The sequence below is a fragment of the Pinus tabuliformis genome, chromosome 4_1 (genome assembly GCF_031772625.1).
Source record: "Pinus tabuliformis cultivar Carrire ecotype Pingquan chromosome 4_1, CPIR1, whole genome shotgun sequence".
Lineage (NCBI taxonomy): Eukaryota > Viridiplantae > Streptophyta > Pinopsida > Pinales > Pinaceae > Pinus > Pinus tabuliformis.
In genome coordinates, this window is record NC_142303.1 from 989,285,566 (window position 1) to 989,300,216 (window position 14,651).

A 14,651-nucleotide genomic window follows, 5' to 3' on the forward strand; every position below is an offset into this window, starting at 1 on the left:
TCACTCATAGGGTGATTTTCAAATCAAGTGGTATCAAAGCTCTAGGCTGTAAGGTTAGACAAGCTTTTGTTGGTTTAGTTGTGAATGCTCGCTAGATCAAAGCTCAAATTAGGAGAAGGAGAGTTGGTGGAAACTAATCCTGAAATTGGGAGAGTATATTCTCGAAAGACAATGTCAGAAGAAGGTTCTATAGGGCCAGACCCTCAATTCATAGAAAGTTTCCTAGCTATAAATTCTATGGTAGAAGAAATGTATTGGGACTTTAGAAAGCATAAGGGTGAAGATTCATCAAGCTCTAAGCAAGATAAATAAGAAGATGAATCTCATTCCCATGACCATTCCAAAGGAAAGGGAAAAGAAGAAAGCTTCCCTACACCTCCTAGTAGCCTTGTGCATAATAAGAAAGCATCTTTGATTAAGTTAGATGTTAAATTTGATTTGCCTATATATGATGGAGAGCTAAATGCTAAAATGTTGGACAATTGGATTAGACAAATTGATGTGTATTGCAGAGTACAAAATATAGACTCAAACAAGAGTAAGATTCAGCTGGAAAGCCTATGCCTAGGGGGCATTGTCTTGGTTTGGTGGGAAGGCATAACACAAGCTGATATGAGCAAGCATGGTAAGACCATCTCTGTCTGGAGTGAATTTGTTACTGCAATGAAAAAGCAGTTCTATCCATTAGCCTACATGCAACAAGCCATGATGAGTTGGCAAACTCTTCGGCAGTTGAAAGGGAAAAGTGTACAAGGGTATACTCAAGAGTTTAGAAAGAAAGCATTGATGTTGGGTATTTCATTAGACTCACCAGAAACTCTTTTGAAGTACATTGGTGGTCTACACAACTACATGAGGCATACCATCCTCATGTTTAATCCCACTAGTATAGATGAGGTACCTATACAAGCTACTCATGTAGAAGCTAGAGGAAAGAATGGAAATCCAGAACTTGGGGGACCATCCCAACCCACTGTAAGCAAGAGCAAGGAGAAAAGAAAGTAGAAGTGGAAAGCAAGGAAGGATAACACTACACAAAAAGGAAAAGCCTCGTGCACTCACTGTAAAAAGGAGGGGCATGATGATGAGCACTGTTGGATTCTACATCCAGAGCTGAGACCTAAGAAGTCTGAGGGCAAGAAGAAGAAGACTGCTGCAGCTATTCAGAAAGATTTGGGGTCAGACTCGGGAGATGAAACAATCATTGCAGCCACCGGTATAAAAGGTAAGAATTCTGAAGCATCTACTAGTAATTCTGCTCAATCTGTTATTGATGAAGAACATGAGAGAAAAAGGTATGAGCTTTTCCATATTCGAGTTGTTTCCAAATGATACTTTGTTTGATAGTGGCTCAGAAGTATATCTGATTTCTAAAGAAATTGTAAAGAAATTGGGATTAGCAACTACACCTCATAAGAAGCCATACCCATTAGGATGGTTGAATGATAAAGCACAACTAAAAGTGACTAGACAGTGAAAACTCAAGTTTTCTTTTGGGTCAGCATTTGTACATGAGGTCGAGTTAGATGTAATTCCTTTGGATATATGTGGAATTGTTTTAGGAAGTCCTTACTTATATGATAGAAAGGCTATTTTCTATACAGCCGAGAACAAGTATCTACTTGTTAAAGATGGAATCGAATACTTTGTAAGAGCTCATAAGGTCAAGAATAATTAAACTCTCATAAACTCAGGACAGATGAAAAGAATGATAAATTCATGCAAACATTTCTTACTAATGGTTGTAAAGGAAAATAAACTGATAAAGCCAATGTATTTGACGGCTGTAATTCTGATCAGCAAGCTGAAATAGAAAAGATTGTTTCAGAGTATGATGTCTTGTTTCAAGAACCTCAAGGTCTGCTGGTGAGCTCCAGTATTGTAGCAGTAATGCGACAACTCCTGGAGCTTCCTATCTCTAATTTTATCAACCCGGTAGTTCGTACAAACTTGGAAGCGACGGTGCTGTATGCACAAGTACTAGCTCTTGTCGCAGCTGTCACTTGGTCAGCTGGCACAAGTCCGCTAGGGCTCAAGCCAACTTCTATAGGCTCTCAGAAGAAGCTTGTTAAATGATGGACGAAAGCTAGCTCAAAGAAGACTAATCTACTTGGCGAAAATGAACTGAAAGCAAATCAAAACATGGAAACCCTAGGAAACCCTAATTTAACTAGTCTAACCTCTATGATGCAAAGAATGTGAAGGAAACTTCTACCAATGATGCCATTACTTCTAATAAGTGAAAATGCATGAATCTAATCTACTTGCATCTTAAAAGACATGTTTTTATATTTTTTTCTTTAAGTGGATGGAGTGATTGTGATTTTGTGCTTATTAGGGTTTGGTTGTGCAGATGTGATGTGGAAGGAAGGAAAGCTTGGGAAAGGTTGGGGAGGCTAGGAGAGGTCCCCAGAGATCCTTAGCATCAGTCCGCAGAGGTTCCTCACGTTCAGAGGCTCAGCAACCGAGTGAGTGGCCTCCTACAGGATGTCTGCAGGGGATTCTACAGGAAACGCAAGGGTTTCTACAGGAAGGTCTGCAATTCTTCTACATGATGTTCTGAAATGGGATGTTTGAGGATGGATGGTTGATGGAAGATGCATGGATGGTTATGGAGGTAGGATGGGGGTCTGAAGTGATCCAGGAGCTGATGGATGGAGTGGTGAGATGATGTGGAAAGCTGACTTGGCTTGAAGGTAGTTGAGATGACAATGGGGAAGAAGGTAAGGTTACTTGGCAAAAGAGAAGATGGGAGATGAGGGAACAGACTTGGTGATGGAGGAGCTGACCTGAACGAGGCTCAGATGAATGAGGAGGTGATGAAGGTGATAGAGATGCCCTGCACAATGCTTATTCAAACAAATCAATGAATTCTTGCAAGCAAACCAAGTCCTAGCTAACTCAATCCAACTGTTAATGAATGAATAAACAACAGCCTTGTTTGAAAAGAGAACCATATACCTCACGTGAGCAAGAACATGCCAAAATATCTAAATGCATACAAACTCCTACCAATCGATTCTAAGCATAAAAAGCTACGTTACCCATCAAAACCAACTACAATAACAAAGCAAGATCTAAAGAGCAGATTTTATTTCAAGAACGCAGCAAACACATAAATATAAACAAGGGAGGTACTGGGCGCTTGAGATGGGCCCAACCCCAAGAGCTACAGCCTCCCAAGAGAGATTTAGAGCTGGTGCAAAGCTGGATCCATCTTTATTAATCAAGAAATGAAAAGTTACATCAAAACTGTCCACAAGGAGAACTTGAACATGAGCTGAAAGCAAAGCTAATCTATTGCATAAAAATCGAACTACAAACTAGCTGACTAATGGCTAAAACAAAATGACTACCCACTAGCTAACCAAAATGAGGCCCCAAGCCTTCTTATTTATACAATTTGAGGACCCAACAGTCCTCCTAAAAGTTAGGGACTTGGCTGCCCAAGACTTGTAGTTAACAGCAGTCCAACTTGACTTGCTTGGCTGCCCTTGAGCTGATTGATTCGGTGGCCCTTGAACTCCGAGCTGATGGTGGAGAATTCGAGGTAAGGGCCCATAAATGAGGGGGACACCTTCCTACAAATCCTCTAGCTTGTTCTCCCACGAATTTGGCTGCCAAGTGCTCATTAAGACCTTCAAATTTGTCTCCAAGTTGACCAAAAAGGCTACACAAAGCACCCATTAGACTTGTTGGCATAATGACTAACCAAATTCACTCTATTAACATAAAAATAATCAAAAACATGCAATAAACAAATGAGAATGGTGGACTAAGCCAAATTAGGAGGTTGAATGAGCCCAAATAATTGTACATTTTTGGGGCTCATCATCTACCACCAAAAAACAGAATAATACATGATATTAGTTTGTAGCAAGATGTTCCTTTGCCTAACATTGGGATGTACAGGTTATCTACTTTAGAGAATGCTGAAATCAAGAAGCAGGTGCAGGAGTTGCTCGAGAAAGGGTTCATTAGGCCTAGCACATCACCATATGGATCACCAATCGTTTTAGTGAGAAAGAAATATGGCTCATGGAGAATGTGCATTGATTATCGAGCATTGAGTAAGATAACAATCAAAAATTGTTATCCCCTTCCTCGCATAGATGATCTTTTAGATCAATTGAAGGAAGTTGTTTATTTCACCAAGCTGGATTTGCGCAGTGGATACCATCAGGTCAGAGTTGCAGAGCAAGATGCATGGAAGACTACTTTCAAAACAAAGCAGGGATTGTATGAATGGCTGGTTATGCCTTTTGGCTTGACCAATTCCCCTGCTACTTTCATGAGATTAACTAATGATGTACTCAGACCTTTACTTGATGATTTTGTTATTGTGTATCTAGATGACATGCTGATTTTTAGTAAAATGTGGGAAGAACATTTAAAGCACGTTAAGCAAACATTAGATGTTTTGAAAAGAGAAAAACTTTATGTTAAACTCTCCAAATGTGAATTTGGCAAAACCTCTCTAAATTATTTGGGTCATAGAGTAGGGGGAGGTGAATTGAAAATAGATCCCTCTAAAGTGGCAGTCATTATAAACTGGCCTAAACCCAAGTCTGCTACAGAAGTAAGAAGCTTCTTAGGAGCAGCATAGTATTGGAGGAAGTTAATTTCAAATTTTTCCTCAATTGTAGCTCCCTTACATGCTTTGACAAGATTGAACAAGGTGTTTCAGTGGGGAGGAAAATAGCAGAAACCCTTCGACACCTTGAAAGCAAAAATTAGTACAGCACCTATACTAGCACTGCCAGATCTACAAAGACCATTTGAGATCCAAACTGATGCCAGGATTATGCCATGGGAGCAGTGTTGACACAGCACAGTAAACCCATATGTTATCATTCTGAGACTTTTAATCCTGCAGTAGTTAGCTATCCTACATATGATAAATAATTGTATGCATTAGTTCAGAGTGTGAAAAAGTGGAAACATTACTTAATGGGCAAAGAAACAGTAATACATACTGATCATCAGCCACTTCAATATCTACACTCCCAGACTAAGTTGCAATAATCAAGACATTACAGATGGATGGGTTTTCTACAACAGTTTCATTTAGTCATCAGATATAAAAAGGGCATACATAACAAGGTTGTAGACATGTTATACAGACCCATTATAAATGCATCTACCATACTTAAGCATAATTTTGTGCTGCATGAAAGCTACATAGAACAGTATGCTCAGGATATGGACTTTAAAGATGTATATGCAACTTTGAGTCAAGGAAAAAGAGTAGAAGAATTGGACTATCATGTGAAGGACTAACTCTTATATCATTGTGGGAAACTCTGCATTCCACAAACTGAGAGAGAAAAGATAATTAGGTAAGCATACACTTCTCTTATATCAAGTCACTTTGGGGTAAGTAAAACAGTTGCACAGCTGCAAAGGTTCTGCTATTGGCCAAGAATGAGTGAGACAGTTTCTAGATATGTAAAGGGGTGTTCTATGTGTGCTAAAAGCAAGCCCAGTGATCTGAAAATGGAATGTACTTGATTAAGGGTGCAAGGTATCCATTTTCATTTATGTAAATGAGTGCATAAATACTCCAAGTTTAAATCTGCAAATACGTGAACTTCTTATTTCTAATACAGAGATAGAATGTAGGGGCATTTACTGGATATGTCACCTCTAAAGAGAGGATGAGATCCAGAAGCTACCTGGCCCTTTACAGACTCTGTCTAAAGAAATAAAAAGTAAACACTCAGATTCAATAAAAAAATGACCTTGAACTTGACGTTATGCGGAATTTTAGCTTGAAAGAGGTGTGTGTATTTTCTTCTGTTTATGTGTTTTAACTTGATTTGTTTCAGCTGATATTAAACATATATATCAGACATATAATGCAGCAAATAAACATCACACATAACAGCAAATTTAATAAGGATTTCACCCCAATCTCGTGGGCTACGTCTCCTGTGAGCTCTAGTAAACTAGACTTGGCTCTTTGGGATTATGGCTTGAATTCTTTTACAAGTTCCATACTCAACTCCAAAAGGTTACTGGCTGAACCTATGGGTTTAGAAAAACCATATACATCCCTGTCATGGTTGTCCTCTTTGTGCAGGTAGATCTAGGCTCCCTTGGACTTGATTCCTTCAGTAGGTGCACTAAGCTTCCCTGAGCTTCTTAATGGCACAAACTCCTTCATAATTCTTCAAATGTCTCTGAAACCTCTGCTACTGTCTCCAGCACATATCTAACATAAAAAAATGACTATTCATTTGTTCAAAATGAGCATTGCATCCCCAATCTAGGCCTTCTCCCATGGATGGCTCTGGGCTGCCTGAAACTTCTCTTTAGCATCTCGGCCTTTAGAAGTCTCCAAATGCTTCTGAAAACACCTTCATTAGATTTAGAAGGTTCCTTACAGCAGAAATAGGCTTTTGTTTCACCTCAAACAAATGAACCTAGCCCAACACAGCTCAATCACTGAAATGGCCCTGGTGGCCCTGAAAGCTTCCCTGAAGCTAAACAGTGAGAAGAATGCCTCAATAGGAAAAACAAGCTGTAGAAATGGATTCAGAATGCTGAAAAACTTCAGGAATGACCTTCGTTTCACATTCACAATTCCCAATGCATGTTATATACCTAGGGGGGATAATATGGGGTACCAAGGGAGGTACCGAAGGTAATAATGTAATAATGGGATGGGCCATAGTAATAAATAAGGTGGTTAACCCATGTCATGTAAGTGACCACAAGTAGTTAATAATATTGTAATGGGCCCATGGTATTAGTTGATGGTATGAGGGAACCATGGTAATGACCCATGGTATTGTATGTATGAGGCCTATATAGAGGCTAGAGACTCCACATGGAGAGATATGAAGAGAAGTATTCTTGTATGAACAGGCATATGGCTTGTGGAGTGTTCTCCTTCCTTAAGGAGTGGATGTATGGTGTTGCCCTACCGTAAGGGTTTTGATAATAAAGAAGCATTTCTATCTATTTGATCTTGTTATTTATTCGGTATATTTGTATTCTCTTATATTTGTGGATCAGATATACAACAAGTGGTATCAGAGCACTTTCTTGGGCACCAAAGTGGAGAATTTTTTTTTATTTTTGCAGGGATTTTTGGGTGGCGAATTTGCAGATCATATCTGTAAGTTTTGGTGCAAGATCTGCAGAATCTAATTGCAGATCTGTATTCCTTGAGAAAAAATACCCAAATTCAAAAAAAAAAATCAGTCGAATCGGAGTCCGGATGAAGGAGATATCGCTGATCTAAAAATCAGTGGGGTTGCAGACAATTTTCAGGGCAGCGAGTTTTGTGGCACAGATCTAGAAGTCTTGGTGCAAGATCTGTAAGATCTAATTGTATATCTGGAATCTTTGTGAAAAAACACCTAATTTCAAAAAACAAATCAGTCGAATCGGAGTCCGGATGAGGGAGATATCGCTGATTTAAAATCAGCTCTTTTTGCAGAAATTTTGGGTGACGCCGGGAGAGTAGCATCGCAGATCTGAAATTCCAGTGTCTGAATCAGGATTTCTATCACATGGGCAGATGCAGAATGGTTGTTCCATTTCTAAAAACAAGTTATAATAAGGATTCTGAGCAATATTGACGGATCTGTGACCATTTCAATTTTTCGCCAATATTTTTGTGATGGCGGGCCTAGATCGCTTTGAACAGGAAGACTCTTTTTTGGGTCATCTCACTAAGCTCAAACAGACTGGTACAGTGGAGGAATATATTACCGCTTTTGAAGCCTTAGCCTTCCGCACTAAGGGTCTCACAGATACATTCTTCAAGGAATGTTTTATCAGCGGTCTTAAAGAAGCCATCAAAGCTCAAGTTCTACTTCACCACCCTCCCACGTGGAAGGAGGCTTGCCAGGTAGCTCGTCAGGTCACATTGCCTAGCAAAGATTTTATTTTTATAGAAAAGAAGGAAACCATGGAACCTAAAGGGTTATTTCCTACTAGTATATCCTTATTGCAGATTCATGGATTGATTCAGAAAGAGAAGATCATTGTTTCTATCAATCCTAGTTGTAAACATAATTTTATCAGTGTTAATTTGGCAAAAAAATTGCAAGTCCCAGTAAAACAAATTGAACATACACAAGTTGATGATAAGGATGTTCAAATCTATAAGGATTTGAAGCTTTCTATGGATAAGTATGTGTTTCATGGTGATTTTTATGCTTCAGATATGAATAACATGGATGTTGTTTTAGGATACCCTTGGATGGAATTAGTGGGTACTACCAATATTAATGTGCAGGAGAAATTCCTGAAGCTCTGGTATAAAAAGAAGAAAATTACATTACAGGATATTTCCATTAATAAGCAGGTAGAGTCCAAGGAGGCTGAAGCAGAAGATGTTCAAGGGACTGACATGTCAGATGATGAGCCTTTGATGATCAACAATCAAACACAAACAGAGGCTGCAGAAGAAAAGGTTACAGGTGATGATACATCAGAGGAGGGCTCAGTGGTTGAAGTCATATTGAAAAAGAAGACACCACAACAAGCACCACAGCGGGGTGAAGTCAAGCAAAAGCCATCGTGGGTTAAAACTTCAACATATCATCACCCACATCACCCCGCAAGACAACCAACATGGAAACCATGTAGCCACATGATGGATAGAAAGGAGAGATGATCCACCTACTACACATCAACACAGAAGAGCTTCCACGGTCAACGTCCATCTCAAGCGAGTGAGGCACCAGCGAGATCAAGGGTTCACCTTTCTCTTGGATGGCTAGATGCACGTGCATGGTATCAGTGGACTACTCTTTTGAGTAAATCTTATTATTTGTGTTCTTCCCATGTTTCGGGGACGAAACATGCTTAGGGGGGTGGAATGTTATATACCTAGGGGGGATAATATGGGGTACCAAGGGAAGTACCCAAGGTAATAATGTAATAATGGGATGGGCCATAGTAATAAATAAGGTGGTTAACCCATGTCATGTAAGGGACCACAAGTAGTTAATAATAATGTAATGGGCCCGTGGTATTAGTTGATAGTATGAGGGAACCATGGTAATGACCCATGGTATTGTATGTATGAGGCCTATATAGAGGCTAGAGACTCCACATGGAGAGATATGAAGTGAAGTATTATTGTAAGAACAAGCATATGACTTGTGGATTGTTCTCCTTCCTTAAGGAGTGAATGTATGGTGTTGCCCTACCATAAGGGTTTGATAATAAAGAAGCTTTTCTCTCTATTTCTATCTTATTGTTCTTGGGTTTATTTCTGTTATCATATATTTCTGGGTTAGATCTACAACAATGCAACTCCCAAACTGATTTGGCCCTAGTGGCTCCTGGAACTTCCACGAAGCAAAATCACCTGCAAACGAACTCAGATGGCTATGAAACCTATGCCAATGGCTTCAGAAGGTTGAAGAGACCCAAAATCAAAAAACAATTCATCCAAAAAGGACTTTCCTAGCCAAAGTTATGGCTCATCAAAGATTTCCTCCAGTTTGGCCTAAAATCACTCCAGCTAACTGTAGTGGAAGTTCAGTTAGCTCCACCAATTATGGCGGGACCGCCCAAATTTGGCAGTGCACAAAAAATACTGCCAGACAGACCACGCATTAAATGGTGAGTTATAACTGCATGTGAAAGGATTTAACATCTAGCAGTTTTCCTTGGTTTTCGTGCCCAAACGTTGGGAACGAGCAGTTACACTAACATTAACCCCGCATTGAATGTGGCCATGTGCCCATGTAACCAGCATATAACGGTGACTGTTTAGAGTTACCCGCGCAGTTTAGGGAGGTTAGCACCTGGTTTTCTGGGCGGTGGTCACATATATGAGGGGGCTGGCCCATTTCGGGCCCTGCCAAAATGAAGTTTAAACTTCATAACAAATTTTCGCTGCTCTCATATCAAGACCTTCAGTCGTGGAGCCTTGGTAAGGATTTGCAGTTGTATGTAGGAAGTTGCGGGTTCAAATCACAGTTCGCCCAAAATTTTGAACATATGTGCCAATAATGCTGATGTCACCTTAGCCACGTGGTAGCCTGCCATTCATTGCCTAGAACAGAATATTCCATGGAATATTCTATTTTAAATTTTTTTGAAAAAAAATTCAAAATTTCAATGTTATTGGGAAATTCTTCTTTTTAGCATAACTTCCTCATATGGAGACCGTTTTTCGAACCGTTTGTGGCACCAAAATCAGGAGGATGAGCTTTATCCGGTCATTCAAGTTCAAACTAGTTTTGAGCACTTTTATTTTTGACCATTTTACGACACTTGGTCCTGAGCTCCTGATCACACCTCCCAAATGAGAAGGTTTTTGGTCCCCAAAAGCTTACTGAATCTCTGAATTGAACTGTACAACACTTGAGGAACAGAAATATCCTCTTCCAGTCAGCCAAAAGAGCATACTGATGCCAAAATGTCCTGCCTTATCAACTGTCACGATGCCCATCCATGGCACCTCCGCTCCAGAAGAAAAGCTACTTCCCAAATGAGAAAGCTTTTACAAAGATGAAACACTTCATCATTTCTCCTCTTTACAAGCTTGGAGATCAAATTAACTTTTTCCAAGTCAATATTACATTACATGCATGGTTAAAAACAAAGTAACCAACCCTTCAAGTTAATCACACATACATGTTTAAAATACAAGGAAATCATCATGATCCCTGTGCTCATGCATATCATTCTCATGCATGCAGTTTATCCTTCAACTTTCTCTTAAGTACAATCATAAGTACAATATCCTCGATCATATGTACATGTACTTTCAAAGCTGAAATGAATATAACTTTTGCTGCGATAGAGTGAGTCTCATACTCAGCTTTTCCATCCTGCAACTTGCATTCCCTTAACAAAGAAATGCATTCAATCCAAAGACATGCAACTTTAATTGGATAAGAATTATAACCATTTCTTACCAATCCATTTCAAAGGCGCTTCCTTTAAGTGCACATCGATATCAGTTTGTGTATCATCCTTACACATATCAATGATGGAAAATTCCTTCCCATTCTTGCCATACTCTTTCTCCAATTTCTTCAACTTTCGTGGAAGCATTGTTGGATTCAGAGTCCAACACCTTTCAGCAGTATGTCCATGCTTATGGCAATAAGTGCAACACATGTTCATCTTCTTGACAGCATGATTTGCATTGTTCAATGGAACTTTGGCTTCTTGCCTCCTTTCCTTCAAAAGTTTCTTGTATGTTGCCATTCTTTTCCAACATCTAGAAACATTATGGTTAACCAAACCACAAAAAGAACATGCAATTCTTTTCCAATGCTTATGTGGAAATTTTCCATGCTTTACATGATCAAAGGAAGTGTGATGGAAATCAGATTTATACCTTTCTCTTTCACCTTCATTACCTTCATGAGGAGGTGAATCAAATGAAGAAGAAGCTCCTTTTGGAACACCATCAATCCCTTCAATGGTTTTAGAGCTTTCACAATTCTCTTGTTCGGGTGCATTCTATGCACACCTTCTTCCTGCAAAGCATGTTTAAAAATATTGCATTCCTCAAGGATACAACCTTTACAACCTTGAGATAGAGAACCTGAAATGAAACTCCTTCTGGGAACTGTTTCAATTGCCTTCATGGCTGCTTTGGAACTTTCTCCACAAGATTGTCCATAGCCAAGACCCAAATTCTTAGGCCTTACCTCAACCATTATTGGCTCAACTATACCCTTTGCATGTTTGCCCAATCCTTTTCCTTCATATCTCATTTTGGACATCAACTTGGACCCTATGCCTCTGGTATGTTTCTCAAAAGAACCAACATAAACATTCTTATAAGAATTTGAAGACAAACTAGAATTGTTTACCTCTTCTTCAAGTTGATACTTGGCTAAGGCTTCTTTGGAAACAAGGAGTTGTGTCTCCAACTCATGCATCCTTTCCAGATTCATGTTTGCAATATGAAGTTGGCCTTCCATTTCCTGCAATTGGTCAGAAAGCAACTGCTTCTCTTCCCTCATGGAATTCAACTGCTCTTGAAGTCTAGAGCTCTTTCTTTCATCCTCATACATTTCTCTCAACATATTCATCATGATGAAAAATTCTTGCTTCAAGCCTTCATCAAAGAATCTTGTGAAGGAGGACGATTTTGAGAACTCACTTATGGAAGTTGTCATTATAATGTCAATGAACAAATTAACTTCAACAATCTGCTTAAAGCTTTTCAAAACAAGTGACAAAGATTTCTACCCAAATGTCTTTACAGACATCACATTCAAGCAGCCAACAACAAATCAACTCAAGAAAAATTCTTGGAGTGATTTTAAGGTCCTTTTGGGGTAAGGAAAATACCTTCTATTCCTTTCTGTCTTCTCCAAGACTTAGCTAATCAGTAGCTATCCCCAAACTTCAGCAAACTCAAACAACATGCAGTTTGCAAAATAGTAAAGCAATCAATATTCAACACTGCTTTAAAACACCTTTCAAGATATACAATCAAGCTACTGTGATGTCAATCAAGCAAACCAAGTGCTCTGATACCAACCTGATCTGAAAATGGAATGTACTTGATTAAGGGTGCAAGGTATCCATTTTCATTTATGTAAATGAGTGCACAAATACTCCAAGTTTAAATCTGCAAATATGTGAACTTCTTATTTCTAATACAGAGATAGACTGTAGGGGCATTTGCTGGATATGTCACCTCTAAAGAGAGGATGAGATCCAGAAGCTACCTGGCCCTTTACAGACTCTACCTAAAGAAATAAAAAGTAAACACTCAGATTCAATAAAAAAATGACCTTGCTTGAACTTGACGTTATGCGGAATTTTAGCTTGAAAGAGGTGTATGTATTTTCTTCTGTTTATGTGTTTTAACTTGATTTGTTTCAGCTGATATTAAACATATATATTAGACATATAATGCAGCAAATAAACATCACACATAACAGAAAATTTAATAAGGAGTTCACCCCAATCTCGTGGGCTACGTCTCATGTGAGCTCTAGTCAACTAGACTTGGCTCTTTGGGATTATGGCTTGAATTCTTTTACAAGTTCCATACTCAACTCCAAAAGGTTACTGACTGAACCTATGGGTTTAGAAAAACCATATACATCCCTGTCATGGTTGTCCTCTTTGTGCAGGTAGATCTAGGCTCCCTTGGACTTGATTCCTTCAGTAGGTGCACTAAGCTTCCCTGAGCTTCTTAATGGCACAAACTCCTTCAGAATGCTTCAAATTTCTCTGAAACCTCTGCTAATATCTCCAGCACATATCTAACATAAACAAATGACTGTTCATTTGTTCAAAATGAGAATTTCATCCCCAATCTAGGCCTTCTCCCATGGATGGCTCTAGGCTGCCTGAAACTTCTCTTTAGCATCTCGGCCTTTAGAAGTCTCCAAATGATTTTGAAAACACCTTCATTGGATTCAGAAGGTTCCTTACAGCAGAAATAGGCTTTTTTTTCACCTCAAACAAATGAACCTAGCCCAACACAACTCAATCACTGAAATGGCCTTGGTGGCCCTGAAATCTTCCCTGAAGCTAAACAGTGAGAAGAATGTCTCAATAGGCAAAACGAGCTGTAGAAATGGATTCAGAATGCTGAAAAACTTTAGGAATGACCTTCATTTCACATTCACTATCTGCATAATTCCCAATGCAACTCCCAAAATGATTTGGCCCTAGTGGCTCCTTTAACTTCCACGAAGCAAAATCACCTACAAACGACATCAGATGGCTGTGAAACCTATGCCAATGGCTTCAGAAGGTCGAAGAGACCCAAAATCAAAAAACAATTTGTCCAAAAAGGACTTTCCTAGCCAAAGTTATGGCTCATTGAAGATTTCCTCCAGTTTGGCCTAAAATCACTCCAGCTAACTGTAGTGGAAGTTCAGTTAGCTCCGCCAATTATGGCGGGACCGCCCAAATTTGGCGGTGTGCCAAAAATACCGCCAGACAGACCACGCATTAAATGGTGAGTTGCAACTGCATGTGAATGGATTTAACATCTGGCAGTTTTCCTTGGTTTTCGTGCCCAAACGTTGGGAACGGGCAGTTAGACTAACGTTAACCCCGCGTTGAATGTGGCCATGTGCCCACGTAACCAGCATATAACGGTGACTGTTTAGAGTTACCCGCGCAGTTTAGGGAGGTTAGCACCCGGTTTTCTGGGCGGTGGTCACATATATGAGGGGGCTGGCCCATTTTGGGCCCCGCCAAAATGAAGTTTAAACTTCATAACAAATTTTCGCCGCTCTCATATCAAGACCTTCAGTCGTGGAGCCTTGGTAAGGCTTTGCAGTTGTATGTAGGAAGTCGCGGGTTCAAATCACAGTTCGCCCAAAATTTTAAACATATGCGCCCATAATGCTGATGTCACCTTGGCCACGTGGCAGCCTGCCATTCGTTGCCCAGAACAAAATATTCCGTGGAATATTCTATTTTAAATTTTTTTTGAAAAAAATTCAAAATTTCAATGTTATTGGGAAATTCTTCTTTTTAGCATAACTTCCTCATATGGAGACCGTTTTTCAAACCGTTTATGGTGCCAGAATCAGGAGGACGAGCTCTATCCGGTCGTTCAAGTTCAATCCAGTTTTGAGAACTTTTAAATTTGACCATTTTACGACACTTGGTCCTGAGCTCCTGATCACCCAGCAATATAAAACTAGGCTTATACACTCCCTTGCCAGATCCTTCTCACCCTTGGG